Source organism: Physeter macrocephalus, chromosome 8 (genome assembly GCF_002837175.3).
Source record: "Physeter macrocephalus isolate SW-GA chromosome 8, ASM283717v5, whole genome shotgun sequence".
Lineage (NCBI taxonomy): Eukaryota > Metazoa > Chordata > Mammalia > Artiodactyla > Physeteridae > Physeter > Physeter macrocephalus.
In genome coordinates, this window is record NC_041221.1 from 48,443,715 (window position 1) to 48,464,257 (window position 20,543).

At 40.3% G+C, this 20,543-nt stretch overlaps 1 long non-coding RNA gene across 1 annotated transcript in view; it reads right to left on the reverse strand.

The window, feature by feature from the left end:
- Positions 1-19,234, reverse strand: part of LOC114486707 (uncharacterized) — a 96,728-nt gene extending 77,494 nt beyond the window's left edge. Inside the window, exons 1-2 of the long non-coding RNA XR_003680895.1 lie at positions 19,094-19,234; positions 18,043-18,109 (exon numbers count right to left, since the gene is read on the reverse strand). This is a non-coding gene — a long non-coding RNA (uncharacterized lncRNA). The remainder of the gene's footprint in view (positions 1-18,042; positions 18,110-19,093) is intronic.
- Positions 19,235-20,543: the final 1,309 nt, after the last annotated feature.

Genomic DNA, 20,543 nt, shown 5'->3' on the forward strand with positions numbered 1-20,543 from the left:
CCTAGGTATTTTATTCTTTTTGTTGCAGTGGTGAATGGGATTGTTTCCTTAATTTCTCTTTCTGATCTTTCATTGTTAGTGTATAGGAATGCAAGAGATTTCTGTGCATTAATTTTGTATCCTGCAACTTTACCAAATTCATTGATTAGCTCTAGTAGTTTTCTGGTGGCATCTTTAGGATTCTCTATGTATAGTATCATGTCATCCACAAACAGTGACAGTTTTTCTTCTTCTTTTCCAAATTGTATTCCTTTTATTTCCTTTTCTTCTCTGATTGCTGTGGCTAGGACTTCCAAAACTATCTTGAATAATAGTGGCAAGAGTGGACATCCTTGTCTTGTCCCTGATCCTAGAGGAAATGCTTTTGGTTTTTCACCATTGAGAATGACGTCTGCTGTGGGTTTGTCATATATGGTCTTTATTATGTTGAGGTAGTTTCCCTCTATGCCCACTTTCTGGAGAGTTTTTATCATAAATGGGTGTTGAATTTTGTCAGAAGCTTTCTCTGCATCTATTGAGATGATCATATGGTTTTTCTTCTTCAATTTGTTAATATGGTGTATCACATTGATTGAGTTGTGTACATTGAAGGTTCCTTGCATCCCTGGGATAAATCCCTCTTGATCATTTTTAACCTCATAGTACAGTACCTTGAAAAGTACAGTAGTACAGCACAACAGCTGGCACACAGGGGCTGGCATTGAGTGAAGAGGCAAGAAGAGTTACTGACTGGAGGAGGGAGAGGAGGTGGGAGATGCTAGAGCTGAAGGATCATCAGCAATAGGAGACGGAGGGCAAGTTGCAATGTCACTCACGCCGGTTGTTGATGGCACAGATTCTGGTTCCTTGCTGGACTCAATTCTATCTACCCTCTTGAAAAAAATGACCTGGTGATGTCTGGGTAATACTGTATCAGCTACATCTCCACTGCTTTTACGCTTGCTTCTGGACATCCTGGCTTGAAATAAAGACACTGTACTACTGTACTCCCTCTATACAATACACTACAGTAAACAAAAGCACTACCACTTGTAAAGGATGCAGGCACGTGACAATATATGCCCGACACATGAACTAACTTACATGATTGGACATGTGAATGCACCCTCGCATCTTTGAAAGTTCACAACTTGAAGGTTCGTAGGTAGGGGACTTACTGTAATTTATCTGGAGGCGGCATGGTATGAAGTATTGAGGGGTGCACAGAGCAGACAGATGTCAAGCCTGAGTCTCCTAATGGAGTTCTCTGGCTGGCCTGCTGTCTGACAGCCACTTCTGAAGTGGCTGCTGCCTGGTCTGTGAGCAGCTGAGACGGCAGGGGTGGACTCTCTTCATCTTCTAGGAAAACCAGAGAGCCCATCTCTTTGGGAAAGCACTTGAATGATGCCAAAGGTACCGGTCAAACCAGACCTAGATAGGTTCAGATGTGAGCCTTGCATGAACTGCATCTGCTATAGTCACCAGCACGCCCTCTGGCCACCAATATTCATTTCTCTCTGCCTGTCTCTGCCTCTGCTCTATGCTTCAGGCATGGGACAGTGAGGCTGGTCCTGCTCCAGAAAGTCACCTTGCCTTCTTGAGTGACTCCTTCGAGCTTGCCCTCTCCTGCTCTCTCTTGCCCCATTAGGATTGTAAAGTGTGCAGTGGTCTCCAGCGGTCTGTGAGAAAGCCCTAGGAGGGTGATTCTAAACCTTGCTTTTGCTTCAAGATACCCAAGGAACAGTATACACTCCTGGAGTGGGGTGTCCTGGGGAACAGAATCCTAGAGAGAAACTACAGGTGTAGTCAAAAGCCTCCAGGACACTGTGATTGTGATTCTTCTCCCTTCTCCCCACCTCTCATTCCCCTCACTCCGCTCCATAGCATAGGGAAAGTGGATGCAAGCAGGGAAGTGGGGAAATGGTAAGACTCTGGCTGGGAAGGGTTCACCAAAGGACTGTCCAGAGTTCACCAAAGGACTGTCCACAGACCACACATTGTTCACAACACAGTTTCAGGGAAAATAGGGATTAATGTCCTTAATTTTTAATATTATTGAAATATTCACAAGCTTACAGAAAAACTGTAGGTACAGAAGGAAGAACATTTGTTTCCTGAACCATTTAAGAGTCAGTGGCCAACTTGAAGCTCCATTACCACCAAATTCTTTGGTATGTTTTCTATAAAGGGCATTTTTCCATGTAAACAAATACAACCACCAAAATCAGAATATTGACACTGATATGTTATTACCACTGAATCCTCAGACCCTATTTGAGTTTCACCAATAGTCCCAACAATGCCCTTTACAGCAGAAGGATCTAGTCCAGAATCATGTGTTACATTTGTCATGTCTTTTTAGTCTCCATTATATTTGCAATAGTTCCTGAATCTTCGTTTGATTTTTATGACCTTTACACTTTTGAAGATTACTGGCCAGTTATTTTTCAGAATAACCTTTAGTTTTGGTTTTCCTGATGTATTCTCATTTTTAAGTTCATACTTTGCATCTTTGTCAGGACTATCACAGAAGTAATGCTTCTCATGGACTCCTACCTATGAGATGGACACACAATTTCCATTTGCCCCCTTCTTGATATCTGCCAGGTTCCTCCACCATATAGTTACACTTTTCTCATTTGTAATTCATAAGTATTTTCTAGAAAGGTATTTTGAAAATATGTAAATACATCATTCCTTATCAAACTTTTAATCTATTCATTTATTTATTTACACTCATTTAAAAAATTTTATTCTGTGGTCTATAATTGATGCTATCATTATTTATTTTGTTTTTCAGATAATCCCTGATTTAGCTAGTGGAAGCCTACTCAAGCGTATCATTCAAGTGTTTTCTAACTTTTTGGTACAACAAGGTGTCTCAGGTTTACCTTTTACTCTCCCTCCAACCACCATGAGATTAGTTATTTCTTCAAAGAGTCCTGGTTCTATTTAGTGAAGATGGTATTTAGAAGCCAAGATCTAAGTACTAGGGGTGCTCATTGCTATTGGGATATCAATGCTCCTGGGCCCTCTGAGTGGTTAGACCTAGGGAATATATATCTATCAATGTATCAAACACCTATTTATATAGAGAGAAAATCATGAGTTCACACTGACACACTCATTTCCAATCCAACATCATAGAGTTCATTCTAGTTTGCTCCCTTTCCAGATTTTTAATTGCTTCTCCAACAGTGAGAAGCATGGTTTCTATCATCCTTGATTTCCTTATTTGATCAAAATATTTAACTAATCTCCCATTTCCACCACACATGGGCATCTCCCTCACCCTGATCAGACTCTTACTCTCCATGCGAGATCAAGGCCATCCCTTAGAACAGACTCTCAACTCACTCTGCTTGGGCTCTGACTCTCCATGCCAAGCCAACCTTAGTAAGAACACTTTCCTCACCCTGCTAGAGCTCTCACACCCCACATCACACCACCCTCCGTGGGGATGCCTTCCTTACCCTACTCTGGCTATGACTCTCCCACTTCAGCCTTCATATGAACACCTTCTTAACCCTACTTAGACCCTGACATCCTACTCTGAACCACCAGGTCTCTCCTGGACCCCCCAACCATGGACTCTATCTTGCTCTGTCACATCTAATCACTTTAGGACTGAATTGTTTAGGAAGGAAAGAGGAAGAGAATGAAAAGATGGATTAAAAAAATTTAATGGTTATGTGTTTATGTCAATGTGTATGAAAGTATAATTAGTACATCAAACCTGTGGTTTCATAGATATTATTGCTTAGGACAAGGCTAAAGTAAGTTTTTTTTAAATCATTTAAAAGATATTAACTCAGCAACTCCTATCTGTTCCAGAGGATAAAAACATGGCATTGTTATCATTCTTAGTATTTTACATCAGGGTGTTTTGTCCCCAGAAGTAATCTGTTGGGATGAAGGTATTTCCAAGACAGGCAACCTATTAAGCCACTATCACCCATTAACCTTACAACACAACTGGCATATCGAGTATTCCACTTTAAGTTTTGGAAAGCAGGTTGGAGGTCTTTGAGGGAATAGGAATGCTGTAGACTGAATGTTTGTGTCCCTCCCAAAATTCATATGTTGAGACCTAATTCCCAAGATGATGGTATTTGGAGATAAGGCCTTTAGGAGATGATTAAGTCATGAGCGTGGAGCCCTCATGAATGACATTAGTGCCCTTGTAAAAGAGGCCCCAGAGATCTCCCTTGTCCCTTTTGCCATGTGTGGTTATAGTGAGGAGACAGCTGTCTATAAGCCAGGAACTGATCCTCACCAAACACTGAATCTGCCAGCACCTTGATCTTGGACTTCCCATCCTCCATAACTGTGAGAAATAAATGTCTGGCTGTTTATAAGCCACCTAGTCTATGTTATTCTGTTATAGCAGCCCAAACAGACTAAGACAAGGAATTAAGTACAGCAAAAGGCATGGTGTTAGAGTGGACCAGCAAGGCAGAGAGAGATTCAGAAAGCAGTGCTAAGACATATTTCTTCATTATAAAGGCACATGTCAACCTCTTCATAATTTCTGAAAGGCTATTGCAATAAAGGTCAAATAATTTTAAGGAAAAACAAGAAAGAGGTATCATGGCAATGAAAATTTGCAATGATGATTTTTTAAACTAGTTGGCAAGCCTCTGATGCTCAGGGCTCAAATGGGAGTGCTACTGATCACCCTGAACCTCTCCAACTATACACTGACACACACCACCACCACCACCTTATCTTCAATAAGCCACTTGGGAAATGCTGATGATAATAGTATTAAATGGTGAATTCCCTGGTGGTCCAGTGGTTAGGACTCAGCATTTTCACTGCCATGACCTGGGTTCAATCCCCGGTCAGGGAACTAAGATCCTGCAAGCCCCGTGGAGCAGCCAAAACAAAAAGAAAGAAAATTAAAAAAAAAAAAAAACAACCAGTATTAAATGGCTTGGAGTTTAAAAATTTGAAACTTGTTGGAGAGGCAACAATAGAATGCTACAGAGACAGCCCTCAAAGTTTGATGGCTGGCTAGTGAAACCAGCATGAAAATGCATCCTGATGTATAAGGAGAAAAGAAAGTTGATTTGCAGGAAAATGTAGAGCTCAAAGGACATTTCAACTAAGATATTGGGGAACACACGATTTTCTCAAGATGGATAATTCCCTAGAAAAGTATTCAAGAACGGTAATAGGAAGAATTTAACAAACTGGCAACTGAGCAGGAAACCTCTTGTTTTGAATTTATTTAAAATAAATAGAATCAAACGGTTCCAATTACAGTAGCTGAAACAATATGTTCAGTGCTAAGTTTTATAGATTAATGCCTCTGTGGTTTATGCTCTGATACCCATAGAAAATGATTGTTGTAGTTATTTGAAACAGTTGTAAATAGTGTCTTACCAAAAAACAACTTTGCTCCTTAATAGCAATTTATACATTATGCTTATTTATTTTTAAATTTTTTTCTTTGTTTTTGTTTTTCTTTTTTTAATTATTATTTCCTTCTTGTTTACAAATCCTTGTGTCGAGGGCTGACTTTCAATAGATCACAGCAAGGGAGCTGCTCTACTACGCATTATGCTTACTTAACCTATAATATTGATCCTGACAATGATATTGGATTTTTTAAGGAACCCTTATCTTTTAGAGACAATACTAAAATATTTGCATTTGAAATGATAGAATTGTTTCAGATTTGCTTCAAAGTCATCCAGTAGAATGGAGGACAGTGACTAGACATAGAAATGGTGTAAGATTGGCCAGGAGTAGGTACTTGTCTCAGCTGGGTGATAACTACATGGGTTTTGGATACCATTTTTCTTTAATTTTGTGTACATGTGAAATTTTCCATAATACAAAGCTTTAAAAAATAAGATTAGATCCCTTAGGTAAGAAGCTGGGGACTTTTGGTGGTTTTGATGGACAGAGACTCTAGAGAATAGAATTAAATTCATCCCTCTGATGGGTGGCACATGAAGTCCCTTGAAAAGGTAAAGAAACCAAACTTGGCCACAGACTAACGGGGCTTCATCCTAAATATCTTAACCCTTGGTTCACAGAAAGCCCTGGGACCAGGCTCCTCCATGACTTCCAAATTTCATGGGCATGGGCTGCTCTCACCTCTGAGTCAGGGGTTTTCCTGATTCAGCTTAAGTGGTAAGACTGATTTGGGAAAAGTCAATTGTATAAAAAGGAATACATCTATTTTTTTAATAGATTGTCCAAAAAGAGCTTATTCCAGAGGTTTCATGTTTTCATCTAAAGAAATTATACACATTAGCAGAAACCCTGATAAAATGTTGGTGGGAGCCTTCTGAACTTCCTTATTTATCTCTCTCTTCAGAAAAAATAAATACTCAAAATCTGATGCATTTCCAGATGAAAAATTCATCAGAATATTAATACTTTAACATTTAATTAGGGTGATTAATTTGAAAACTTAGTAATATAATAAAAGTTATTTCGGGCTGCTTGTTGACTTTATATCTTTTTAAATGGCAAAACAGATTTAATTTCTTTCCAACAATACATCAGTATTCATACAAGACCTTTCTTTCTTTTCTAGTGGGGTTTGTTTTTGTTTGTTGTAGTTCTCATAGAGTTGAAGGTTCAAGAGGGGGAACTGTGAGAGAGAAAAGAAAAAGTAGATCACCAAAGGCTTTTTTTTTTTGGCTGCACCTCACGGCATATGGGATTTTAGTTCCCCAACCAGGGATCAAACCCCTGTTCCCTTCAGTGGAAGCATGGAGTTTGTAACGACTGGACCACCAGGAAATTCCCAATCACTAAAGGCTTCGATTGTTCAATTTCCATCCCCATTTAAAGGAATCTTTAGTCGTCCACACACATGGGTCCTAGTCCCTCTCTAGAACGTCCTTTCTCTGCAGAAGTCAACTCAATCTTTTTAGCTTTTCCTGCTTTATTTTATGAACTGGCAGTTATTAAACAGTAGGTAGGACATGGTCATCTTTGCGGGCAGCCTTGGAAGCAGCATCAGCACAGAAAAGATGTCTCACGTTTGGAGCCCAAGAGCAATATTCTAAGCTCAAAATTTACATTGGAAGTTGAGATACATTTGATCAATTTTTAGAAAGTATGAACCCCCTTTCTTCTCCCCCGGAGGACAAGTATACCGCCCTACCACACAGACTTTGGGCTTGACCAGGTGAATCTCTTTGGCCAAAATATGTGAGCAGACATGATGAGAGCAGAAGTTTTAAATGTGCTTGTGTGATTTGGCTTCTCTTAGGCTTCTGTCACGGGAAGAATATACCCTGAGTAACTGTCCATCACGGAGAATGTGAAGATACACAGAGCAAAACTGAAGCCAGCTGAAGCCTGAAGCCAAGCCCAGGTGACCAGCAGCCTGAAGCAGAGCCGTGGGCAAAAAAATATAGAAGTTCTTATTGCAAGTCACTGAACTTCGTGATGGTTTGATATGCAGCATTCTTGCCTCAGTTGGTGACTAACACAGAAATCATCTACATACACAAGGAAATTGAAACCTGAGAGCAGATGCATTTTCTAGGAAGACTGTGTGAAGCAGTGACCCTTAACCTACTTTAGAGTTATGGACTTTCTTAAGATTTCAATAAATACCTCGATCTGATTCTTCTCCAAGCTTCCTTGATTCCCTACGTCACTCCCCAGGCTTCCATGTGAATCCACCTGATTAGCAAAATCTAGAACATGTCTGAACCACTAGCTGCACGGGACTTGGGGACATGTCATATTAGCCCTATTTAGCTTTCTAGCCATTGAAACATAGGAGGAGGTTGCAGTGAGACTTGAGGGGTCCAACCTACTCTTTCTAACACATCCCCCTGAAGGGGAGTTGTTTAGGGAGGAGGGGAATGAGAAAGTGAAGCCAGGGAGAATTAGGAGAACCTGGTATCCCAGAAATTATGAAAAGAGGCAGTATGAAGGGTCAATCACTTAGATTAAATGATGCAGAGGAACACCATGCAAAGTTGTAAAGAATCTATTGAATCGGGCAATAATGATATCCCTAGAGGCCAGAACAGCGACTGCTTCACTGGGATGGTGAAAAGGTGAGAAGGTAGAGATAAGGAGTCCCACAATATAACTCTTTCCAGAACCTTGGTTGAGAAAGAAAAAGAAAGTATGTGGTTACCATCCATGTGTTCTTGAGTAATAGTGAATCATTCCCCACTGAGGGACTGGTAAAGTCAGAGACTAAAAAAGTCTCAATCTCTCTCTTCTTGGTCATTTTCTTCATTGTCTTCTCCTCATTCTCTGAACGAAGGGGTCTTTTCTTGGGTCTCCCAAGTCTTCTTGTGAGTCAACAGAAATGACTCTCATATTCCCTGTGCATTTTCTTGTCAGATTATCAGAGCCCACAACTGTGGGAAAGTTCCCTGAAACAGCTGCCATTGCGGTGTCTGTGCTCCACTCTCTCCTGGCCCCGTACAGCCTGTATCTCCTTACCACCTCCTGGCAAGGCCTGTCCCTCACTCTTACTCACCTCCTTTGCCCTGCAGTTCATATGAATTCTCACACTGTGCCCACAGATCTCAGGTCTCACAGTTTTTTTTAAGTCAAATCATTCTTGGCCTCACGGTGTTGGTAAATATTGCTAATAATCTCTCAATATCCATCTTCTCTTCTCCCTTTTAGTAAAAGAACCTCCAAGTTTTCCCTGAGCCTAAACAGAGACTAATTAGTCGGCTTCTCAAGCAGCTAGATATGACCATGTGATTACATGTGAACCAAAGGGAGTCTCACACCTCCTTCCTTCTAGGTGGAGAAAGGTGATGGCTGGAGCACTCTTGGAAGCCATGCATTTAGCATGTCAGAGCTGCCCTTCTACCCAGACCACTCACCTCTAGACTGTCAAATAAGGAGAAGATAAAGTTAGGTTTTAGGTAGACCACAGTGTTTGGTTGTAGACTGAGCATTAAATGATACAACAGGCACAAGACCTATCACTCTCCTTAGTCACAATGACTGCATGGCTGGGCTGCCAACATCTAGGGCTGGCTTCACAGGGACCACTGCATCTTTCTGGTCTGACCTCTGGTCTGACGGTTTGTTCTCTTCCTCTTATCAGTCTCCTCTGACTAAAATAACATCTCATTTATTATGATATTTGGAGAATTGGGGGCAAGAATGAATAGCAACTGGTAGGATTCCCCTGGAAGCTTTGTTTCCTTGGGAACAATACACATATTCTCCATGATCCTCTGGCATTGGCATCATTCAGCTTGCAACAAATCCAAGCTCTACCACTTAACAGTAATGCTAATTAACCTTCCTGTGTCTCAGTTATAAAACAGAGATAATAATTGTACCTGTCTATAAAAAGTTGCTATGATGATAGTTTTAAGCGATTACAGTTCAATGACCTTATTTTTTGCAAATTTTGTGGCAAAATATGACCATATAAACCAGTGCTTGAACCCCTCCCTGGATCTTGGGAAAGATTAGCTTCACAGGAAACCCATCTCTGCCTACCTTATAGGGTCGTTAGAGGATGACACAACGTAGACCCAGGGCCACTAGCACATAAGGCACATTTGTGCTTCTTACACAAAGGTAAGAAGCTCCAGACACATGACTCTGGGCTTGGCCAGCAGAGCAGGGTTAGGTGTCAGCCCTCGCTCTTCCCTTGGCTGGGTGCCTTCAGCATCACACAAATGCAAGGCTGATGGTACACCTGTGAGGTGGGTATATTCCCCAAGGTGCCTAGACAACGGGGCGGGGGTGGCTGGGAACTAAACTGAAGTCCTTTTCTCTTGCCAAATTGTTATGTCGCAGCACGCAGGTACCTATGCCTGAGAAGAGAGCATTCCTGCCTTCACACAAAGGCTCTGTCTCTCTGCCAAGCCCCGCGCCCACTTCTTGGGAATGTGCAGAGATACCATCAGGCTGTGGGTGGCCCAGCACATCACACCAGCGGCTGTGGCAGCCCTGATACCTGGCACCAAAGAAGCACTCTGCAAATATCAGTGCTGCTCTCTGGGGCCTCTCACTCCTTCCAGCCTGTGTGATCTTTTCCTTACTTGCTCACTCTTGAATAACTCAAGGTCAAGTTAATTTGCATATTTTCAAGGAAGCAATCGGAAACCTAAGTTGCTCCAGGGAATTGCTTTACCAGTGTGTCTCTGGGCTTTATGGTGGGGGTCCACACAAGACAGCACCTTTGGGATTTTGCCGGGTTCCTTGGCTGTCTGCATCAACACACCGCTGGGAAGGAATTTGGAGTTGCAGCACCCGGGGAACACCCAGAACTCATTTTAGGCAAAGCCAAGCCAAAGGGCTGTTCCTGGCCAATACCGGAACCTGGAGGTAGGGGGCGTGGGAGGCCAAGTATCAATGCCCCGCGACGTCAGATTTGTCTTTTGGTGCCTTGGTGCGAAAGCTTGAAGCATTTCTTAAAGAGCCTGTTCTCTAAAAAGCAGCCACTAGAGGGCACTTTAGGGTCTCTTTCTCTGTAGTCTGTCCTGCTGACAGGTTTGCTGAACTGCTTTGGACCTTACCAGGCCTGCCAAGGGATTGAGGACAGTTTTACCTCACAGGTTAGGGTATGAAGGTGGATAGCAGGACAGCAGAGGCCTTGGGCATCCACCTACATTATTTCTGTCAAGTGAGTTACCCTTAGACATTCAATTTCTCCATCAAAGGAAACATACATTTAAAAATTTGAGGGCTTCCCTGGTGGCGCCGTGGAAAAGAATTCGCCTGCCAATCCAGGGGACACAGGTTTGATCCCTGGTCCAGGAAGATCCCACATGCCACAGAGCAGCTAAGCCCGTGCGCCACAACTACTGAGCCTGCGCTCTAGGCCCCGCTCGCTGCAACTGCAGAAAGCCCGCGCACAGCAACAAAGACCCAATACAGCCAAAAAATAAATTTAAAAAAATTTTTTAAAGTTTGATAATACAAAGGCTAATTTATATTCCCAGCAACAGTATTTGAAAATTAACTGTTGATCCACACGCTCATTAACATTGGACATGATCAATCTTGTAAATTTTTCTAGCATGATGGATTTAAAATACATATAGAGCACATTTTCTTGTTTTTAATGAGTATCTCTATTTTGTCTGCTCCTATCCTGTCAATATTCTTTGGCCTACATGGATATTAAAAATGATCTGTATTTTTTGAGGCTTCCCTGGTGGTGCAGTGGTTGAGAGTCCGCCTGCCAACGCAGGGGACGCGGGTTCGTGCCCCAGTCCGGGAAGATCCCACATGCCGCGGAGCGGCTGGGCCCGTGAGCCATGGCCGCTGAGCCTGCGCGTCCGTGCCCCAGTCCGGGAAGATCCCACATGCCGCGGGGCGGCTGGGCCCGTGAGCCATGGCCGCTGAGCCTGCGCGTCCGGAGCCTGTGCTCCGCAGCGGGAGAGGCCACAACAGTGAGAGGCCCGCGTACCGAAAAAAAATAAAAATAAAAAAAATAAAAATGATATGTATTTTTTAATCCACAAAGTCTCCCTGTACAAAGGAAATATGATTTCCACCTAGCTCTGTCCTACTGGAATATGCTGCCACCTTAGCCCAGTCCTCATTCTCTTCCAAACACATTGTCCTTCTTACAAGGACAGTGTTTGCTGTGTGCAACTGCTCTCCTCTCCTCGTTTTGTGACTGAGCCTGTGGATATGTTAATACTGTCTGCTGTAGATGAAAACCTCCTGGAAGGCCACACCTGGTTTGCTTACTTGCTCTGTTAAGCAAAATGTATGCTACTCAATAAGTGTTGCAATTGACAAAGATAGGTTTCAGACTTGGCTTCTTCACAAAGGAATACATCGAATACATGATTCTGACCACAATTAATGTGTAAAACAGGGAATTTGGCTAGCATCTCTGCCAAAGGAAAAATAAGCACTGAAGCAGGGAGCTGCCCTCTGTTGATTTAAACAAACAAACTTATTAGCCTAACTTCATAGTCTGTAGCAACTTATAAAGTAATTTTAAGTGTCAACTCTAGTTTCAGATGATCTAAGGATTTCTTTTTCACTTAAGAAAAGTTTTTCAGATTATACGTATTTCTTTTCAAAACAAAATGTGATCACTGAAGAAAATTAACAATTTCTGGAAGCCACATGTTCCAGATGCAAGGCTATAACATGGAAGAAGCCTCCATCCTAGACTCACCACTTAGAAAAGATAATCCAATTGGCATAGGACTATGACCTGAGTGAAAAACAAACCTCAGCGTGTTGCTGCACGGAGGCCAGGGATGCGTTAAATAAATAAGTGAATGGAAGACCTGCAAGTTGCTTCCAACTTTCCATCACTGTAAGGAAATAGCAACAATTTGGTTATTGTCAATTATGTTGCTAAAATAAGTAAGAAGTATAGTATTGGGTTTTTTTTTTCCTGTTTTGAATAAGCAGATAGTGATTATTTTCTTCTTTATATTTTCCCATAATTTTACAGTTTTCTACAGAGAACTATTCTTTTAAAAAAAAATAAGACTATTTGGAAAGAGATAAGCAGCATTATCTGGAGGATGACTCCTGAAGTTGAGGTTGTTTGGCCATGGACTTCCTGGAACAAGGCTTCCTCTTTCCCATGGGAGGGTCTGTGCCCCAACCCAGCCCCCTGGGGGTTAGGGGCTCTAGTTCCCCCAGTTCTATGAAGCCAATGTCTAAAACAGCTGCCAGGAGCCCACATTCTCAGACAAGTGCTACACAACCTGCATTGTAACTCAGACTACACGGAACCTAGGTCTGTCTGTTCACACTGGATGAATGAAGCCCACTGGTTGACATGCCGGACTCATGCATACAACACTTCAGATCAATGTCTCATTTTTTTGTTGTTATTCATCATGTTTTTTAAAATTTTAATGTTTTACTAAGTAATATATTTACATGGATAAAAATTCAAAAGATACCAAAGAGTAGAGTTAAAACCCTCCCCTCTAGGGATCTCCCTGGTGGTTCAGTGGTTAAGGATCTGCCTGCCAAAGCAGAGGACACTGGTTCGAGCCCTGGTCCGGGAAGATCCCACATGCCGCAGAGCAACTAAGCCCATGTGCCACAACTACTAAGCCCACGTGCCACAACTACTGAGCCCGCAAGCCTAGAGCCCACGCTCCGCAACAAGAGAAGCCACTGCAGTGAGGAGTCCGCGCACTGCTACGAAGAGTAGCCCCCGCTCACCACGACTAGAGAAAGCCCACGTGCAGCAATGAAGACCCAGCACAGCCAAAAATAAAATAAGAAACAAACCAAAACAAAAAACTCTCCCCTCCATCCCTCAGTTGTCTTCCCCAGAGGCAATTAATTTTGTTTCTTTCATATTCGTAAAGAGGTTATAATTGATTATAACTTGAGCATAGCAACCAAAGTAAGTAACAAGTGGGGTTCCTTGTATTCTTTGATTTTTAAAGGTATTTCTTTAAAAGATAAAAACACATGATAAAAAAACTAATCTGTGAGACAAAGCTAAAATGAAAAGTACAATCCTCCCTTACACATTACCCCCCATTTTTAGCCCTTCTCCCCAAGAACATCCACAGTCACCAATGTCTTGTAATCCTCCTCAAAACAGGCTCATGCATATATGCCATAAACATCAACAAATTAAACAGATACATGGACGTACCAAATATGCATTTCTGACTTTTATTTTTTTCATTTAATTATATATCTTGGATGTATTTCCATAGCAGCACATAAAGCACACAATCTTCCTTCTTTCTTTTGAAAGGATGAATCATAGCGTTTTCAGTCTTCTATTGGATGATTTTAGCTTGTTACTAGCTTTTGCTATTACAAAGAATACTTTTCCTACCATCTCTCCATTTCACCCACAGTGTTTTTCTATTGAGAGTCTGTATGTTTGTGTGTGTGTGTGTTATAATTTTGCAACTGTGAATGTTTGTAAGCCTAAATTTCCAGGTAAGTGAATATTGTTTATTATTATTTTTTCTTTCTAAAAAGAAGGGGAATTTTCAAAAGAAATTGTCTATTGTCATTCTTTTCCAAAACATTTATACCTTCATCTTTAGGCATCATTTTCCAATAATTTCTAGGAAAACAAGTTTTTATGATTATTTTTGCTACAGAATCTATTAACATTAATTTAATAACATTTCTCTCCTTCTTGAGTTTTTCATCTTATTTTAGTTTAGCTCGATTATTTTGTGTTGAATTTGAATGAACATTTTCCCTGGCCTGTTTCCCACAAAATGCCCTTGGAATGTGGAAATTACCTGAGCATTATTCCATGGTGACTATGCATCATCTGATAATATTTGATAATGGACAAAATAGTTGCTGTTGTGTTAGAATTAAATGAAAGAGGCTATATTTAACAAGCTGACAAGATTGAATATATAAGTGTATAGACATGAGTGCCTTTAGGAAGTTTTCATTTCAGTCTAGGTAAAATTAATTTAAACACAAATGGAATCACTAGATAAAGATATAGCTTACTGTAACTCCCTCAAATAAATTTCATTTTTGGCCTTTGAACAAAGTTCACAGGAAATTCAAGGACAAGTTTGACCCATCCTTTTTTTGTTCCTAAAATTCTTTCCTTAGTAGTATAATGTTATTAATACTCATAAATTTTTATCCTAAAGTGATATTTAAGATAATAGATTAACCTTACATGATTCCAGTAGGCTTTTATCAATTTCCAGATTGAAGTCTAAGGCAAATATATTTCAATCTTTTGAAAAAACTGGATTGTTTCAGAAGAATATTTTATTGGAGAGAAAACTAACCTAGCAAATGGGAGAAAAAAAAAAGAGTCCCTACCATTTTCTCCCAATAACCTCATCACTTAGCACTTCAAAATATAACTGTAGGGAGTGCTCTTCCAGTCAGAGCTGAGTGGCTCCTATTAAACTGCCCCTCGTACATATGACAATATAAAACACTAGGAAAAAAAATAAGAAGCACTTAAAAGCAGTGGAGAATTGACAAAAACAGGAAGATTCTGGAAGGGAGTTAACACTTCGAAGCAGGGAAAGAGTAGGGAGGGAGTTTCCCAAATTTTATGGCCCTTAGCCTGAGACCACACAAGTCTGTGCAGCATGGGGGTAACTAGAGCTCTGTTAGAAAGACTACAACATTTCTGGCTTGAAGAACCAGAGGTCAGAGTTTGAGGCAACCACATCCTTTGGAAAATGAGGTGGGAAATGGCAGAAAAGAGATAGCTAGAGAGGAAGAAGCTTATATTCTGTGTTTAAACTTACATCACGGATAATCTCTGAATCATGATTGTGCAAGGCAGACTCAAAGGAGCCCAGCTAAAGCCAAAAATAACAACTGAACTCGGATTTGAACTTCTACTACTGTGATCAATATCATGTTTGGAGTTTGAGTCTCACCACATTTACTGCCCATTTAAAAAGAAAATCAATACCTTGGAGGAATGTAACAGAATCCAGTTTTCATAACATAATATTTACAACATCTAGGTTGCAGTCCAAAATTACTTGGCAATCCAAAAATGAATAAATAAACAAACCAGGAAAATGGGATCCATTCTCATAAGAGAAACAATCAATAAAGACTGGCGGGCTTCCCTGGTGGTGCAGTGGTTGAGAGTCCACCTGCCGATTCAGGGGACACGGGTTTGTGCCCCGGTCCGGGAAGATCCCACATGCCGCGGAGCAGCTGGGCCCGTGAGCCATGGCCGCTGAGCCTGTGCGTCTGGAGCCTGTGCTCCACAACGGGAGAGGCCACAGCAGTGAGAGGCCCGCGTACCGCAAAAAAAAAAAAAAAAAAAAAAAAAAAAAGACTGGCACTAAGGTGTCTAAATGTTGGAATGAATGAGCAATGCTCTAAAAGCAGCAATTAGAACTATGCTCAGTGAAGTAAAGGAAAATATGCCCATCATGATCTAAAGGATAGTAAATATCAGTAAAGAAATAGAAAATATATATAAAAAAGAAAAATTTGAGAACTGAAATCTACACTCTCTATCTAGTTAGAAGATGAATTTGATAGCAAAATTAAGATGATAGGATAGGAGTCAGTAAACTTAAATACAGTTTGATAGAAGTTATCCAGTCTGAAAAACACAAAGAAAAAATTGAAAACAATTAATAAAGCCATGTGGGTATTTGGGACTAATGAAAGGGCCTAACATATGAGTAATTGGATTCTCAGGGAGCAATGAGAAAGATAATGGAGCAGAAAAAAAAAAAAAATTTAAAGAAATACTACCTGAAAATTTCTCAAATTTGTTAAAAGACATAAATTTGCAAATTCAAGCTCAACAAATGTCAAACCTGATGAATAATGATAATAATAATTTTTAAATCTCTAGGCACATCATTGTCAAATTATTGACAACCAAAGAGAAAGAAAAATTTTGACAGTAACCAGAGAAAAATGACACATTATATATACAGGCAAACAATGATTTGAATAATTGATCATTTCTCCTCAGACACAATGGAGGCCAGAAAACCATGGAACAACATTTTAAAAGTGTTGAAAGGAAAAAGCTGTCAACTGAGAATCCTATAGCCAACAAAAATATCCCTCAAGGATGAAATGAAGTAAAGACATTAAAAAACAAAACAGGACAAAAACAAACAAAAAAACAACAACTAAGAGAACATGTTTCCAGTATACCTGCACTAAAAAAATGCTAAAGGAAGTTCTTCAGGCTTAGGGAAATGAGATAAGATGAAAACTTAGATCTCTGGGAGGACTGAAGAACATTGGGGTAAAGGTAAATATGTGGGTAAATATAAAAGACTATTTTTCCTCTTAATTTCTTTTCACATCACATGCCAGTTTTATCTGGTCATAAATGCAATACATTTTACTACTGTAATGTAAAGGACAGGAGGCATGGTTAAATGGTAGGTGAAACGGTACAATATTATCTCAACCAAACAGTAAAAATTAAGGATGTATATTGTAATCCATTAGGCCACACACCAAAAAAATCCTGTCAAGAGGAATAACAAAAACGCAAAAGGTAAATTTAAAATAAAATTCTTTTAAAAGTCATTTAATGTAAAGGAAGGCAGAAAAGGAGAAAGAGAAGAACAAAAAGCGGAGGGAACAAAACAGAAAACGTACAGTAAAGTGGTAGGTTAAACCCAACCATATCAATAAGTACCTTAAATGTAAGTGTGCTAAACATTCCCTATCAAATTAAAATGCAGAGAATGTACTTTTTAAAAAACTTCCAACTACATGCTGTCTATAAGAGATGCTGTTTAAATATAAACACGACTATAGACTTATTTTAGGTCAAGCTTAGCAAATCGTTTTCCAAAGTTCTCACCTAACTCTCCCCCAGAGTGCTTCCTTCCTAACTGGATTAATGTTCTATCTTGTAGCATTAATTACTGGACTCATTTTTATTAATCCCCATAACCATAGGTCAAGAGAATAAAAGCAGCTATCCAAGCAAACACATATTCAACATTATCTCTAAAGCCCATGGAGCAAAAAAAGATAAAGATCCAAAAAAGTTCTCCCCACTGTCTGGTTTCTGATGATTCTGGATTCTGGAATAAGGTGTGAACATAATTACAATATCCAGGAGAGGGTGGAATATGTAGAATCAATCAATTCATCACCCAATCTTCCAGTAATATTTAGTTCAAGCAAGAAACTCCTTTAGAACTATTAAGGATGATGTTATCCTTCACTTAAATTCACTTAACAGACATTGAAGGAAAGCAATTCATACTCAAGTACTTATAGGGCATCCTCTGAAATTATAAAATATGAAAGCTCCACGTGGCCCCCTAACACTCAACATCTTGCTTTGTCATTGCCGGCTCCCTTTTTTTACTTGCTTTTGGGTTTTTATATACATATATATTTGGAAATAATAGCTGTCTCTTAACTAACCAAACTTTATGATATACTTTAGATTAGAAACTTTTCAAAAGGCCTGTTTAGTTTTTCACAATACAAGAATACATTTATAAAATAACATTTTAATTTCCATTAAGTTTTCTTGGAAATAATGCCAATATCACCAATACAATCATAACCACAGCAGCATGCTTTAAGAACTAAAAGTGAATCTTCACTATGTCAAATGTGATAACATGCCCCCCAAAATAGAGAATTCTTATCCATGAGGGTAATTGTAAATCATCATCTAGTACTTACCTGATGAAGCCACTTTCTTCAGAAAACTCCCGATTCCCTCAAGTTCTATCAGTTTGGTTTCCAAATACTGCCAAACATGTAATTACAGATATTTGTAGCAGTTGAACAAATAGAATAATAATTATATTTCACAATTTACATAGCTGATTTTACATACCTATATCTATATCCATAGCCATATCTATATAATGTTACTAACATTTATAGAACTATATTTCCCCTGAGAAATTTCATAGGGTAGGGCTACATTCCATTCATGCCTCCCCTGTCATAGTTACATATATGAGACTTTCTGGTGGAAGATGGCAGATGAGTGAGGATGGATGAAGGGTCATTCCCAGGTTTTTTGATTTGGTACCTGAATTAAAGTTTTGGCCATTCACTTAATACAAGAGAATCAAAGGGGGAAACGTGAAGCGTTTGAACCTGGACATATTGATTTTGAAGTACAAATAAGTTGGTCTAGAGTTCAGATGAAATAATTGCAATGGAGAGGAAGATTCAAGGGTCATCAGAGCACAAGTGATCATGAAAATCAGAACCATGGACGTGATCATTCGGGAGACTGTGCGGATTCAGAGGAGAGCGCCGTGGATGGAGCCCTGGGACACGCCAACATCTAGGGGACACATGGAGAACAAGAGGGGACAGGGAAATGATAAAGGAAATTTTCACATATTGAGGTATGAGGAAGTCACTCTGGCTTATGCGTGAGTTAACTTGAATTTTATGCTAACTAAAACAGCCTGTTTGTGGCGTATCAAACATACATTGTACGTCTGCTTTAATTATGAAAGAAAAGGGAGCACTGACCAGAAGTAAAGAATGTCCATGTTAAAAATAAAGATTAAATGCCTTCCTTCCTGGGATGCCAATGCTGGTACTCCTTCAATGACAAGACTCCCTCCCCAGATGCCAAGGCCATACTAACTCCCTGTGTACGTGCTGATATGGGCTTTTTGAAACCTTGAAGGAATGTATCCCTGACTTGTTTAATGTTCTTTGTTCTGACAACATGTGAAACTGTGTTTAAAACCATGCTTCTCTGTACCTTTCTTCTGGCCTCTGTTGGTGGCCAGCAATCCTTGGCATTCCTCGGCTTGATGCAGAATAACTCCAATCTCTGCCTCAGTAGTCACACAGCATTCCTCCTGGGTATCTGCGTCCAAATTTCCCTCTTCCTATAAGGATAGCAGTCATTGGATTAATCCAGTCTGGCCTCATCTTATCTTGATTAAATCTGCAGAAACAGTATTTCCAAATAGGGTCATATTCTGAAGTTCTGGGTGGACATGAATTTTTAGAGAACACTAATCAACCTAGTACACCATCCTAAGGGTATGATCACAGATTTACAGTTGCTATAGTAACTAGTCTCTAGAAAGAAGAATATATTCAAGAAATTAGAATGGTGCACAAAATAAATGAATTTTATGTGGGCACCTGTTTGAGGATGTCATTGAGAGGACGTGACCTCCGGTTGACCCTCCAACCCCAGGCAATGAGAGCCTCTTTATCCCCTCCCCTGTCCTTGGAATGTATGTTCTGCCCACTGTTCCTGTATCAGGAGTTGACCCTCCAACCCCAGGCAATGAGAGCCTCTTTATCCCCTCCCCTGTCCTTGGAATGTATGTTCTGCCCACTGTTCCTGTATCAGGAGCCATTTTCAAGGATGTAGCCTTGAGAGAGTAATGTGTTGTTGAGATCATGTGGTCTGTACACTGGACTGAACCCCATTAAGGCTTCTATGTAAACTTTTAAGATTCCGGCAGGCAGGAGAGGAGATGTATTTATCTTGCTGCCGCCTGAGACAAGCCTTCTATGTAAATTCCCTGCCTATTAACACTGCCACCTACCAATCTGAATGGGTTTACCTCTCCTTGACCTTTGTGTAAAGGGGCAAATTTAGAATTTCACTAGGGGAATTCCCTGAGGTCAGGAACCAACAACACCGATTTTTTGTAACTCAGTTTCTTTCAATTGTTATAGGAGCCCAAAGTAAGTGAAGACTCACTTTGCAGAAATTCATCACACTCAATATTTTTTGTCATCTCATCTGCTCTAATAAGAAACACCCCTCTGAACTGTTTCTGTAAAGAAGAAATTAACATTTTTTTTTCACTCTGAAACAGAGAATCAGAGACACCCTTTTTGGAGTGTCTCCCACCCCCACCCCACTCGTGGTGCTTCATTATTGTCCTGCTTTGTCTCTCTCCTGGGTTGCTTCTTAACCCTTTCAGACCTGGTCTGACAGAGCTTCCGTAGCCATGCAGATGGCTAAACTAATGGACTCTAAAAACACTCTTGGACTCCATTAGTTTAGCCATCTGTGTGGCTACAGAACCTCTGTCAGACCAGGTCCCCAAATGTAAAAAGATAGCTAGTGGGAAGCAGCCACATAGCACAGGGGTATCAGCTCCGTGCTTTGTGACCACCTAGAAGGCTGCGATGGGGGTGGGGGGGAGGGAGACGCAAGAGGGAGGAGATATGGGGATATATGT